The sequence below is a fragment of the Psammomys obesus genome, unplaced genomic scaffold, assembly GCF_907164565.1.
Source record: "Psammomys obesus unplaced genomic scaffold, mPsaObe1.curated_primary_1811, whole genome shotgun sequence".
Taxonomy (NCBI): Eukaryota; Metazoa; Chordata; class Mammalia; order Rodentia; family Muridae; genus Psammomys; species Psammomys obesus.
Window position 1 is genome coordinate 2,165,272 of NW_026590405.1, and position 12,237 is coordinate 2,177,508.

General features: G+C 49.7%; 1 protein-coding gene across 6 annotated transcripts in view; it reads right to left on the bottom strand.

Annotated features, from left to right (window-relative positions):
• Agpat3 (1-acylglycerol-3-phosphate O-acyltransferase 3) overlaps positions 1–218 on the bottom strand; it is an 84,668-nt gene extending 84,450 nt beyond the window's left edge. For 3 of the 6 annotated variants that reach the window (XM_055607033.1, XM_055607037.1, XM_055607034.1), the window contains exon 1: positions 48–217. The gene's annotated coding sequence lies outside the window, so the exon portion shown is untranslated. Of the gene's footprint in view, positions 1–47 lie in introns of all 6 variants that reach the window. The other 3 variants (XM_055607042.1, XM_055607041.1, XM_055607040.1) reach the window with 1 other exon arrangement.
• Positions 219–12,237: the final 12,019 nt, after the last annotated feature.

Below are 12,237 nucleotides of genomic sequence, written 5' to 3' on the forward strand. Positions count from 1 at the left end.
GGGCGGGGGCGACCTCGGGCGGCTCGGCGGGGTGCGGTGCGGCTCACCTGCACTCCACCTGCTGGTCGCGGTCCTCGCGTCCGCAGCGCGCGGCCGCAGCGCTCGGCCTGGGCCCGGCCCGGCCCTGCGTCGGGCCTCAGCGAGTGCGGCGCCCGCCGCCCCGGGCCCCCATCGCCGCCCTCCGCCTCGGCGCCGCCGCCACTTCCTGTGCGCGGCGATCCCACAGTTCCGCCGGCGCGGGACGGCGGGCGCGGGGACGCGGGGACACGCGCGGACGGATGCGCGGGGGAGGAGCCGGGCCCGCGGCGCAGCGGCGGGAGCCTCGGCCAACGGACGGCGGGCGGGGGAGGGGACGTGAGGGGCCCTCCGCGGGACCAGCCTCGACCCTCCCGTGGCATCAGGGTGCCCCTAGACCCAGTCTGGACCCCCTTTCGGCCCCCTGGAGTCCTCCCGGGGTCCCACCCGGGTGTTACTGGGCCCAGCTTGGACCCCCTTTCAGCCCCCTGGAGTCCTTCTGGGGTACTGCGGTGTTCCTGGGCCCAGCCTGGATCCCCTTGTCCTCCTGACCGCATTCAGGGTCTTCCTGAGCTAAACTTGGACCCTCGTTGGTTCCCTGAAGTCCTCCTGGAAGGAGGGGTGCCTCCCCTAGAAATCGGGGTGTTCCTGGGCCCAGCTTGAATTTGCCCCCCTCACTCTCCCTGGAATCATCCTGAGCCTCAGCCTAGACTCCCTCCCAGCCTCCGAGGTTCCCTGGAGCCCCAGGATGTTCTGATGGCTCAGGTCAGACCCTCTTTCTTCCTGCGACGCCCAGATATTTTTGCGTCTCCAGCCAGTTTCTTAGCCCCCATTCCCCTTATCCTTCCGGACTCCACTCCCAGCACCCTTCCCCAGGATTAGGATCAGGATCAGGACTGGATCAGGATCCAGTCCTGGAATCTTGGAGGATTGTCCCCAGTGTCTGATGCAGCACCAGGATCGCTTTTCACTCACCGGTGGTGTGCCCTTTGACTTATTTATAGTTGGAAACTTGCTAGCAACATTGTATCCACGTCTGATTTAGGAAGAAGCCCCAATCAACCTAGTCCAGGGTCTTTCTAGGGTCAGCAAGGGTACCCACCCCTTCTCCAAGCAGCATGCTGGAGACCATAGATCCCTTCCTGGCCATTGTGAGTCATCCGAGCTGAGGACCAACAGCCACCTGAGCCTGCCTCCCACACTGGGCAGGTGGCTGATCCTAAAACAGGCCAGGAAGGACTGCGCAGGCTCAGGTGCTGCATCAGGACCCGGCCATCTGCACACCACTTGAAACCTGTGTGGCCTCATCCCTGCTCAGGCCCAAGGATCCAAGCCCTACTTTCTAAGTTCACTTTGAAAATGACCGAGGTCAGATGCTACAGGCCAGGCTGCCTACCTTTAAAAGCTTCTGTTCCGGGGCAGGATCGCCAGGAACAGGCAAGTTTGTGCCTTCCCACACCGTCAGAATTTACTGAGTAACAAATCTACAGATCTCTTCAACTGCATAAGCTTCTGTGACCACTGGCAAACAGGTTCTTTCACTCCAATCCGACCTTAATTACTAACCTTAATAATTTTATCACACCGCCACACACATTTAACAGGTTACGGAATGGCTACGGAAGAATTGAAGAGGCTGCATGACTCAGCCAGGCTGTCTGGCAGAGGCTAAGCCGACAGATGTAAGAGAGAAATAGGGAAAGTTTGAAGATGGGGCAGGAGGGGAGCCCCTCACCTGGAGTGGCGTTAAAGTCTCCCCGGTGAAAGCTGCATTTCAGCTGACGGATGTGAAGATTGCCCACGAGGCTCCCTTTTTTTTAGTATTTTAAATAGAAATGTTAAAGTAACAGCTCAAGTGTGTTTGACCTTTGAGTTTAGTCCGACTCCTTTCCCAGTGGTAACCCTATACTTAGTAAATTTCACAACTGAGATTATAGATTTTGTTTACAGTTGACAAGCAGGCCTTCATTCCCATCTGCTGTAGCTCAGTAAGGATTTCTTGTACCCTTTGGTCTCTGTTTTGATCTTATCAGCCTGCAGTCCTGTTTGGCTCCAGCCCTCAGAGGCAGAGGCAGCAAAATCTTTGAGTCTGAGGCTAGCCTGATGTACAGAGTGAGTTCCAGGACAGCCAGAGCTACACAGAGAAACATTCCTTTATCTCAGGGGGAAAAGAAAAGGGAGGGGGGAGGTTCCCTAGAAATCCTTTAAATGTGCCAGCCACTAAGATGGCTCATGCCTTCAATCCCAACATTAAAAAGGGTGAGGCAGGAGGATTGCTGCAAGTTTGAGACCAGCCTGGACTGCAGAGTGAGAATTTACCTCGAACAAAAGAAACATTTTCAAATAACGTAAGTGAGGAAGATATCATCAAAATCATACTTGTGAGTTTTTAATACACAAGTCTCTCCATGCTCATGGCACATACCTTTGACCCCAGGCAGAAGCAGGCAGATCTTGAGTTCAAGGTCAGCCTGGTCTATAGGGCAAGTTCCAGGACAGCCAGGGCTACACAGATAAACCCTGTCTTGAAAAAACTTAAATGTAGAGACATTATGTCTTGGCAATTGGACTCAAAATGGAGGCACGCAGGTTAACACTATCCATTTAGATGAAGGAAGGAACTTGGGTCACCTCTGGACCTGGTGCCCCAGCATTTCGTCAGCTGAGAACTGTTGACCCCTTCAGCTATCAACTATTGCTTGCAAAATTACCGTTTTATCAGGAGCATGGAGTCTGACACAGTTTCTAAGACTATAGAAAGCCTACACCTTCCACCTACCAAAGGAATGCGTCACAGAGAAATCTGCCAGCCCCAGAATGGGCAGGGATCCCACAAACCCAGTTCCTTCCTCCTTCAGAATAGAGGCTCTGTTTGGATCCATACTCTCCCGTGTCTGGACTCAAAAGCTGAAAACAGCCTGTGGTCCCCTAGGGAAGGATGATTGTCCCTCCTCACAGTTAAGTCTTTATGTAGTCTGGCCGTTGTCTAATAACTGTAAGATGGAGTCTAGAAATGGCTCAGCAGGTAAAAGCACTTATACAAGCTTAGGACCTGAGTTCAAATCCCAGATCCCTCCTAAAGGTGGAAGGAGAACAGCAACTCCACAAAGCCACGCTCTGACTTCCATGTACTTACCATGACATGAGTCCCACATAAATAATAAAAGTTAATAAAACTATTAAATTGTAAGATGGCCACAGACAAAACAGAAGGGACTCAGCTGTGTGTTCCCCCATTCCTGTGTTTCAACAAACTGTAAATAAATCCTTTATCAATTTCTGTTTCTTAAATTTTTTTGTGTCCACGTGCATATGGGAGTCCCAAGGTTGATGTCGGGAGCCATGCGTTGCTCTTCCGTCTCTTAAATGAAGCAGGATCTCACAAACCCAGAGCTCACAGATAAAGCTAGGCTGACTAGCCAGCTTGCTCTGGTGATCCGAGGTTGGGCTTACAAGTGAACTGTCAGGGGTACCTGGTATTTACATGGGATCTGACCTTGGGTCTCCATGCCTTGACAGCAAATGCTTTACCCACTGAGCCATCCCCCAGCCCATTTCCTCTTTACCCTTCGAGTTTTTAGTTTATGTTTATGTGTCCACATAGCAGGGAACAATTTGGAGGAATCAGTTCTCTCCTTTCACCACTTGGGTCTTGGGGATTGAACTCGCATCAAAGAGCTTGGCCGCAGGTGCCTTTACCCGCTGAGCCACCTCACACCACCCCCAATTTCTTTTGAAATACGGGGAATGAGGCTAGAGCAACCGTTCAGCAGTTAAGAACGCTGAAAGCTCTTGCATAGGGTGGGAGTTCAGTTCCCAGCACCCACACCAGGTTCCAACCACCCATAACTCCAGTTCCAGGAAGGACACCCTCTGGCCTCTGCACCCACCTTGCCAGAGGCGCCTTGCACAGATGCAGACACACATGCACATAAAAAAATAAACCAATTTAAAAAGATACAGGGAACCAAGATGGTTTAATGAATCAGTAGGTTTAATGACTCCAAGTATCCAGTAACAACTTTTGTGATCCAGGTAGGAGTCAAGCCTGTGGTCAGTTAATCCCCAGAGCTGCTGGGATTGATTTTCCTTGACCCAGATTATTCCGTATGAACTGGTAATGGAAAGAGAAGGGAATGGGGGGGGGTTGTAATTTTCATTTCTGTACAGCTTTAATTGTTTAATTTGTGTTTTTTTTTATTTAATGTTTATGAGCACTCTGACTGCGCACACACTTGCACGCCAGAAGACGGCATCAGACCCCAGTATAGACTGGTTGGGAGCCACCATGTGGACACTGGGAATTGAACTCAGGACCTCTGGGAGAGCAGACAGCGCTTTTAACCTCTGAGCCGTCTCTCCAGCCCGTGTTTTTGTGTTTTAAGACAAGGTTTCTCTGTGTAGCCCAGGCTGGCCTCAATTTTAGAGAACCCCCTGCCTCTGCCTCCTAAGTTCTGGGACTAAAGGCCTTTAGTATTTTAGTGTTTAGTTTTAAAGCCTGGAGGGTTCCTTGCAACCCTGCCATGTGGACCTTGGTTTGGTTTGTGGCCTGGGTGGCAGTTTGGAAAGAGGGTATGTTTGAAATACATGTCACTTGGAAAGCTCAGTCTAGCCACTTCCCGAATGGTTGCTCGGTTAGTGGCCTGGCTAGTTTTATGTCAATGTGATTCAAGCTAAAGTCATCTGAAAGGTGGGAACTTTAATTGAGAAAATGCCTCCGTAGGAGTCAGCTGTAGAGCTAGATGTGGCGGTGGTGGCCCACGCCTTTTGTCCCAGCACTTTCCAGGCAGAGGCAGGTGGATCTCTGAGTTTGAGGCCAGTCTGGTCTATAGGACAGGCAGGACTACCCAGAGAAACCCTGTTTCAAAACTCAGCTGCAGGGGATTTTTGTTATTAGCAAATTGGTGGGGGGAGGGACTAGCTCATTGTGAGCGGTGATATCCCTGGGCTGGAGGTCCTGGGTTCTATTAGAAAGCAGGCTGAGCAAGCCATGTGGAGCAAGCCAGTAAGCAGCACCCCTCCATGGCCTCTGCCTCTACCTCCAGGTTCCTGCCCTGTTTGAGTTCCTGTCCTGGCTTCCTTCAATGATGGGCTACAATGTGGAAGTGTAAGCCAAATAAACCCTTTCCTCCCCAACTTGCCCTTTGGGTCATGGTGTTTCAGCACAGCAAGAGATACCCTAACTGAGACAATCAGGGACCTGATGCTGCTTGCTCTGGTAGCAGGCCACTTTTCTGATGACCTGAGTTGGCTTCCTCTTTAGATACTGATGTAATGTCCATCTCCACATGTATGACATGGAAGCTATTTGGACTCATTTTGAGTCACTTCGAAGCACGAGCCACTATGGGATGAGTTATCCACATGACCCAGCAGTAATTTCCCAAAGGCCTCACGAACCACAGCGGCGATCACTCAAAAATATACTCAGATTCAGATTTCCTAAAGACCTTAAACCTAGGGCTGGAGATGCAGCTCAGTTGGTGGAATCTTTATCTAAAATGCTGGAGCCCTGACACCAACCAGCACTGCATAAATCTGACATGGCATTGTTGGGTCTGAACATGTTGAAGAAATTGGGGGGCGGGTAGCTTTGTACACTCCTGGGGATCGACTAGTGTAGCAGAAGGGCACATAATGGCCAGATCATCTATACAAGGCAGTCTTTAGGTGGGAACGTAGATGATGGGTCAGAAATCAAGGAGCTGGAGTCAGCAGACACAGCTAAGTAAAACCTCCGAGTCACCCTCCTGCCAAGCAGAGATTGCCAAGAATGAATCTACTGAAAGGACAGGAGTGTCAGACAGCTGTGTCCGAGAACCTTGTGTTCTTGGCTTTGGTTACTTCAGAAAAGGTCTCGGGGGTTGAAGAAGCGCTTACTATGGTCCGTCACCAGGCTGTCAGTTCATGTTTTAACTGTCACCGAGTTCATAATGTTGTAAGTTACAGGTTTACAGCTGGGAAGCCACCCAGCAAGGTTGGGCTCAAATGTCCTCAGGGACTAGACTGGGCCTTAGGCACAGCTTTTCTCAGGTTTAGAATTTTTGTTTGAAATATCTCTCTTTAAAAAAATTAAATTAAAGAAGAAGAAGAAGAAGAAGAAGAAGAAGAAGAAGAAGAAGAAGAAGAAGAAGAAAAAGAAGAAAAAGAAGAATACTGGAGCTGCAGAGAAGGTTCAACAGTTAAGAATGTACACTCCCTCTTCCAGACGACCTGAGCTCGGTTCCCAGGACCCAGTGACAGGTGGCTTATGCTCTCCTGTAACTCCAGTTCTAGCGGATCCAATGCCCTGTCCTGGTCTCCGTGGGAGCACACACATGCACATGCACAAATAATCAAAACAAACAAACAAACAAACAAGGAGCCTAGGTTTATTTTGGTTGCTTTTTGTGTTTTGTTTTTAAGACAGATCTTATGTAGCCCAGGTTGGCCTGGAATTTGAACTTCCTGTCTTCCTGCCTCCTCCATAGCCTGCATGCTGGGGCCACAGGGTGAACTGAAACGAGCACCCAGAGGCTGCTTCTGCTCAGAAGCATGGTCTCCACACTTGTGCCCCAACTCCTAGATCATCACCCCCTTCCTTTAATTCTCTTTCAAACCCACGGGGCTTTTGTTTTGTTCTGTTGGGACAAGGTCCCCGGTCACACAGGCTGACCTTGACGTTGGTAAATAGCTGAGGATAACCTTGAACCTCCTGCTTTCCTCTCCACAATGCTGGGACTGCAGGCCTGTGCTACCTCCACTGGCAGGATAGGTGAGAGTCAGGGATCCTGACTTCCCCTAAGTCCAATGACTAAGTCAATGACTGGATACACCTGCACACTCCACCAATTAGAAGAACAAAGTTACAAATAGCTCTGCTAGGACAAATTTGGTGGGAATCCCACTCCCTCTAAACCCTTTTTTTTTTTTTTTTCTCAAGACAGGGTTTCTCTGTGTAGCCTTGGCTGTCCTTGAACTCACAGAGATCTACCTGCCTCTGCTTCCCTGAGTGCTGGAATTACAAGCATGTGCCCAGTGCCCAGCTCCCAATTTTTCTTTTTTTTTTTTTTTTTTTTTTTGATAGGGGCTCATTCAGACCCCAATTTTTTTTTCCTATCTGGATTTAAATTAAAACTTGTCTGAAGCTAGCCTGAGGCCCAAGTTCCCTCCTCCAAAAAAGCACTGTTTGCCTATCTTTTGTGGGGGAGATATACCGGCTCCTCCACCAACAACTCAGTTTGGCCAAACTGATAATAAGTGCATTCTTCATTACCGCTTTTTTTTTTTTTTTTTTTTTTTTTCTTTTATCAAGACGGGGTTTCTCTGTGTAGTTCTGGCTGTCCTGGGACTCCCTATGTAAACCACGCTGGCCTCCAACGCGGAGATGAGCCTGCCTCTGCCTCACAAGTGCTGGGATTAAAGGGGACCACTGTCCTGGCCTCAGGCCCTGCTGCTACCAATCTTGTTTCTTAGTTTCTTTTAAAAGTAATTTAAAAAGTGGCAATTTTGATGAATCTTCCTACCAGAAACAACATTGTTGCTTTCCACAATGGAAGCTGCTCTGGGGCCACAAAGGCTGCTGACCCAGGAGAATAGCCCAGACAGAAAGAGCTCGAGCAATTTCAAGTTACATGAAAATACACCTACTCCCTGTCCCACTTGGCAGCCCTCACCCTCGACAAGCAAAGAGGATTTGCACTCTCCCTGCAGACTTAGTAGGCTCTACCTAGGTGGCCATTCTTGGTAATCCAAAAGCAAGGATGAATTCCCACAGGCAGGTGTGCTGGCTTAGAGCCCCACCTGTAAATCCAGAAACCAAACACCCTCTGAAGGCGAAAGGTCACCCAGATAAACTTCAAAACATCCATTTTAAAACATTCCCCATTTTAAGACATTTTCCAAAGTTTTAATGTGCCGATTCTGCGTGCAACGGGTACAGCATAAGGTATTTTAATTTAAAATAAACAGTCTAACAATAAAGACTCCAGCAGCCACGTAGCCTGCCAATTTTCTGAGCTACTCAGAAACACACACACACACACACACACACACACACACACACACACCCCTTTTCTTTTCTTCATTCCATCTCTTTCTTAAGCAACTTTCCCTGACACATTGGGCTTCACTCTGTGGCTCACTCTCTCACCCTCTCTATCATGTGGCTGCTTACCAGTTACCATCGCTGGGAACCCACTTGGCCACAGCACAGTGGCTTCTCTTGGCCAAGTCAGTACTTGAGTTGTTTTCCTGTTAGAGCAACCAAAGTTCCCACCTCTGATGTCAAACGGGAAAGAAGAATTCTGCCCAGAGTTGAATTCAGTGACCGTGTAAAGTCTCCAGGAAGTAGGAAGTTGGTACTGTGGCACCTACAGAGCTAAGGAAGCTCGCTCCTCTCACGTGGCTGGGATTCTCAGAAGGAACTTTCTAGAAAGAAAGCAACCTATTCCAGAAAGATTCATGAAGTGAGTGTGAGAGCAGATCCCAAGACCGAGTAGCAGAAGGCTGCCCACCTCTCACCTGGAGGGACCTCTCAGTTCCAAGGTGGCTTTCACCACAAAACGACGTCTTAGTCTCTACAAGCTGGGGCCTGGACAGGCATTGGCCACCCACAGGCCATGTTCCTGGAGCTGCTTGGCAGGGTTATCAGCACCTCTGGCTGACAGGAGACTACAGGGCAAGGCTCGGTGTCAGCCTGGCCCCTGGACCAGGACAGAGCAGCTTAGGTCCTAGTTTGCTTTATGTGAAATGAGGCAGTTAGTGCCCCAAGGATATCAAGACAGTCGTGGGCCCTAGGCAGGTGGGCTTCTTTAAAGGTTTACTATTAACCATATTTTAATTATGTGTATGTGACAGTACATACATGAGAATGCATTGCCCCTCCCCCAGGGGCCAGGGGTATTGCAGCTACAGTCACAGCTACAGTTGTGGGTCACCCTACATGAGTGTTGGGGACCTCACTCTGCATCCTCTGCAAGAGTGATATCTACAGTTACCCACTGCGCCACCTCCCCAGCCCCCGGAGGAGGTATTTTAGAATGAACTCATGCACAGATAGCAACATCTACCCCGACTGAAGGTCGGAAAGGCACGGACACCAACCAAACTCCTAGTACTAACTCCTGCTAATTCCTGGTACTCGTAAGAGGAAAGCGGAGTGACGAATACATCTCTCTCGGGGAACAAATTATTTTAACCACAACCTTCTGCACAGGCAAAAAATTACAACGGGTTTAGGTTCTTCTCAGTAGACGTCAGAGCCCCAGGATGTGCTGAGACATGGCTTATAGAAATGACAGAATGGCAGGAATCACTGGCCTATGGATTGTTAAGAGACAGTCTCCCGGGGCCAGCTGTCTCAGGAACACGTTCCGTCTTGCTGGCAGAGTCAAGACTGAGTTCATCAGTGGCACCCTCGAGTAATCCCAGCACTCTGGAAGCCAGAGGCAGATGGATCTCTGTGAGTTCGAGGATAGCCTGGTCTACGAGGTGAGTCCAGGACAGCCAAACAAAACAAAAAACCTGAGTTCATATGCCCAGGCTCCGGAACCCAGCTCTTTCCCTGTCTTCTTCAGATGTTCCATGTTTGTCTGTTAACCAGTAAAGGATATAAAGAGGCAAGATGCTGTTATCCCGCTATCTAAGCTAAAGCACACAAATGTGCTGCCTGTCTTGACTTAATTAACCATGTGCACCTTGCCCACCCCTTTGTTCCCTTATCATCCTAAATTCCGATCAGAGTCCACGAGGGGAACTGACTGCAGAGATCTGAATTAAGGGCCCTGAAACCAGGTGACCTGGACAGGCCCAGTCATCCAGCTTTACTTCCTTACTCAACAACCCCTTGTGTCAAAATATGATTGGTCAATGCAACATCCCACCCCACTCCCCTCCCTTTGTAGTCCCATCCTTTAAAACAATCTCCCTGTGGGGAAACAATTCAGATGCTAACCTGGCCGCCTCCTTGCACTTGGAGAAAACAAAGCTTGCATTTTAAGTTTCCGATTCTGAAGTGAGTTTTCTTGACTCCACCCCAACCCCAACAGATCAGGGTTCTCTAGAGTAACAGAACTTATAAAATGAATCTCTCTACAAATATATGTAATATACACTGGCATGACTTACAGGCTACAGTCCAGCTAATCAAACGATGGCTAGGGGTGAGCAGAAAGTCCCCCAAATCCAGTAGTCCAAGAGGCTGAGGTCTCAGCTGGTCTTCAGTATATACTGGAATCCCAAAGTAGGTCCCAATGGCAGTGAAGGAACGGATGTGCTAGCAAGGGAAGGACAAGCAGGCAGACAACTCAGACTTCCTCCTTCCATGTCTTTATATGGGCTTCCATCAGGAGGTGTGGTCCAGAATGAAGGTGGATCTTCCAGCCCCAAGATTAGGATCAGAGGTGTTTGTCTTCCTCGAAGGTCCTGACAACAAGTGGATTTACCTACTTCAAACCAAAGAAAAATAATCTCTCACAGAACAGTGGTGGTACACACCTTTAATCCCAGCACTTGAAAAGCAAGAAGATCTCTGTGAATTGGAGGCCAGCCTGGTCTACAGAGCTAGTTCCAGGAAAGCCAGGGGCTACCCAAAGGAACCCTGTCTGGAAAAAAAACAAAACAAAACAAAAAATCCAGAATCTTTCATGTTTGCCCTCCATTTCTGTATTCTAGTTCATCCCAGATACAGTCAAGTTGACAATCAAGAATAGCCATCCAAGCTGGCAACCAATGCCACAGCAGGCAAGACCAACAATGCCCTTCACGCTCTCCCTCAGCTGGCCCAGAGCGTGAAGGCAACTCTCCTCACTAAATGTGGAGAGGACAGCAGTGTAGAGGTCAGCGTCAGGCTGCAAGAGCTAGAAGCTACATCTTGGTGGTGCAGATCCTGAGCCTAGTGCCCAAGCCCTGGGGAAGTTATTTTGTGCAGCCCAAAGGCCCTGCCTTTGAGTCTCTAGGCTCCTCCTCCCATCCAAGGACTGGCTGACCGTCTCGGTATCCTGTAGAGACAGTGGCTTGGGCACCCCCTACATAGAGCCTAAGCAAATGGTACCCAAGAGGTGTCTGTCATCAGAATGCCCTCGGTGACTTCCATGGGGGGGGTGGGGGCTGGGGCAGGAGAAAGGGAAAGCAACTAGCCAGAGGAACAGAGACAGGGAAGCCAAAGTGAGACTCCTGAGGCAGAGACCAACCCTCCTCCCCCATGCACACACACACTCTCTCACACCTTGCAGAAGCCAAGCCAGGCTGGGTACCTGGCATGGCAGCATGGCAGGATGCTCCTGGAGAATTCTTCTCTCTGACCCCGAGTCTGAGGCTCCACATTGTCCCGTCCTTATCTTCCACAGGCCTAGCAGGGCCTCCTGCTCCCTGGAGAGGCCTGAGTGCCCTAAGCCCACTCTGAGTATAGAGCCCTGAAATCCCACCCAATGCAGGGCCTCCTCTTCTAGCTTACTCGCTATTGCTGTGATAAACCCTGACTAAAAGCAACTCTTGGAGAAAGGGCTTATTTTATTTTAGAGCAGTATTCCATGCTGCAGTCTATTTCTGTGGGGAAGTCACAGGAGCAGGAGCAGGAGACAGCTGGTCATATCACATCCACAATCAACAGCATAGGGAGACTGAATGTTTCACTTGCTTGTTGGGACTTCCTGCCTAGGGAATGGTGACACCCTCAGTGATCGGGGTCTTCCTACATCAATTAACTTAAGCTAATCCTCCACAGACACGCCCACAGGCCAACCCAAGGTAGACAATCCCTCCCTGAGACTCACTTCCCAGGTGATTGTAGGTGTGTCCAGTTGACCATCAAAGCTAACCATCACCCCTTTGACTTAGAAATGCAACTGAGAAGCCAGGCCATGTACATAGGCCTTTGATCCCAGACTGGGGAGGCAGAGGCAAGTGGATGTCTGTGAGTCAAAGCCAACCTGGTCTATATAGCAAGTTCCAGACCAGCCAGGGCTACGAAGTGAACCTTTTTTTCAGAAGCCAGGCAATGTATGCCTTTATTCCCAGCACTTAGGAGGCAGAGGCAGCTGGATCTCTGCGAGTTCGAGACCGACCTGGACTATGTAGCAACTACATCACATACATAGTGAGTGTCTGTCTTTAAAACAAACAGCTGCTTTTAGGGCTGGGAATGTAGCTCAGCAGCAGAGAATTGGCCTGCCATGTGTGAAATCCGGCATGCCTCCTCGGACACACTCCCCGGCTAAGGAGGAACGCGCTAGGCATTTTGAA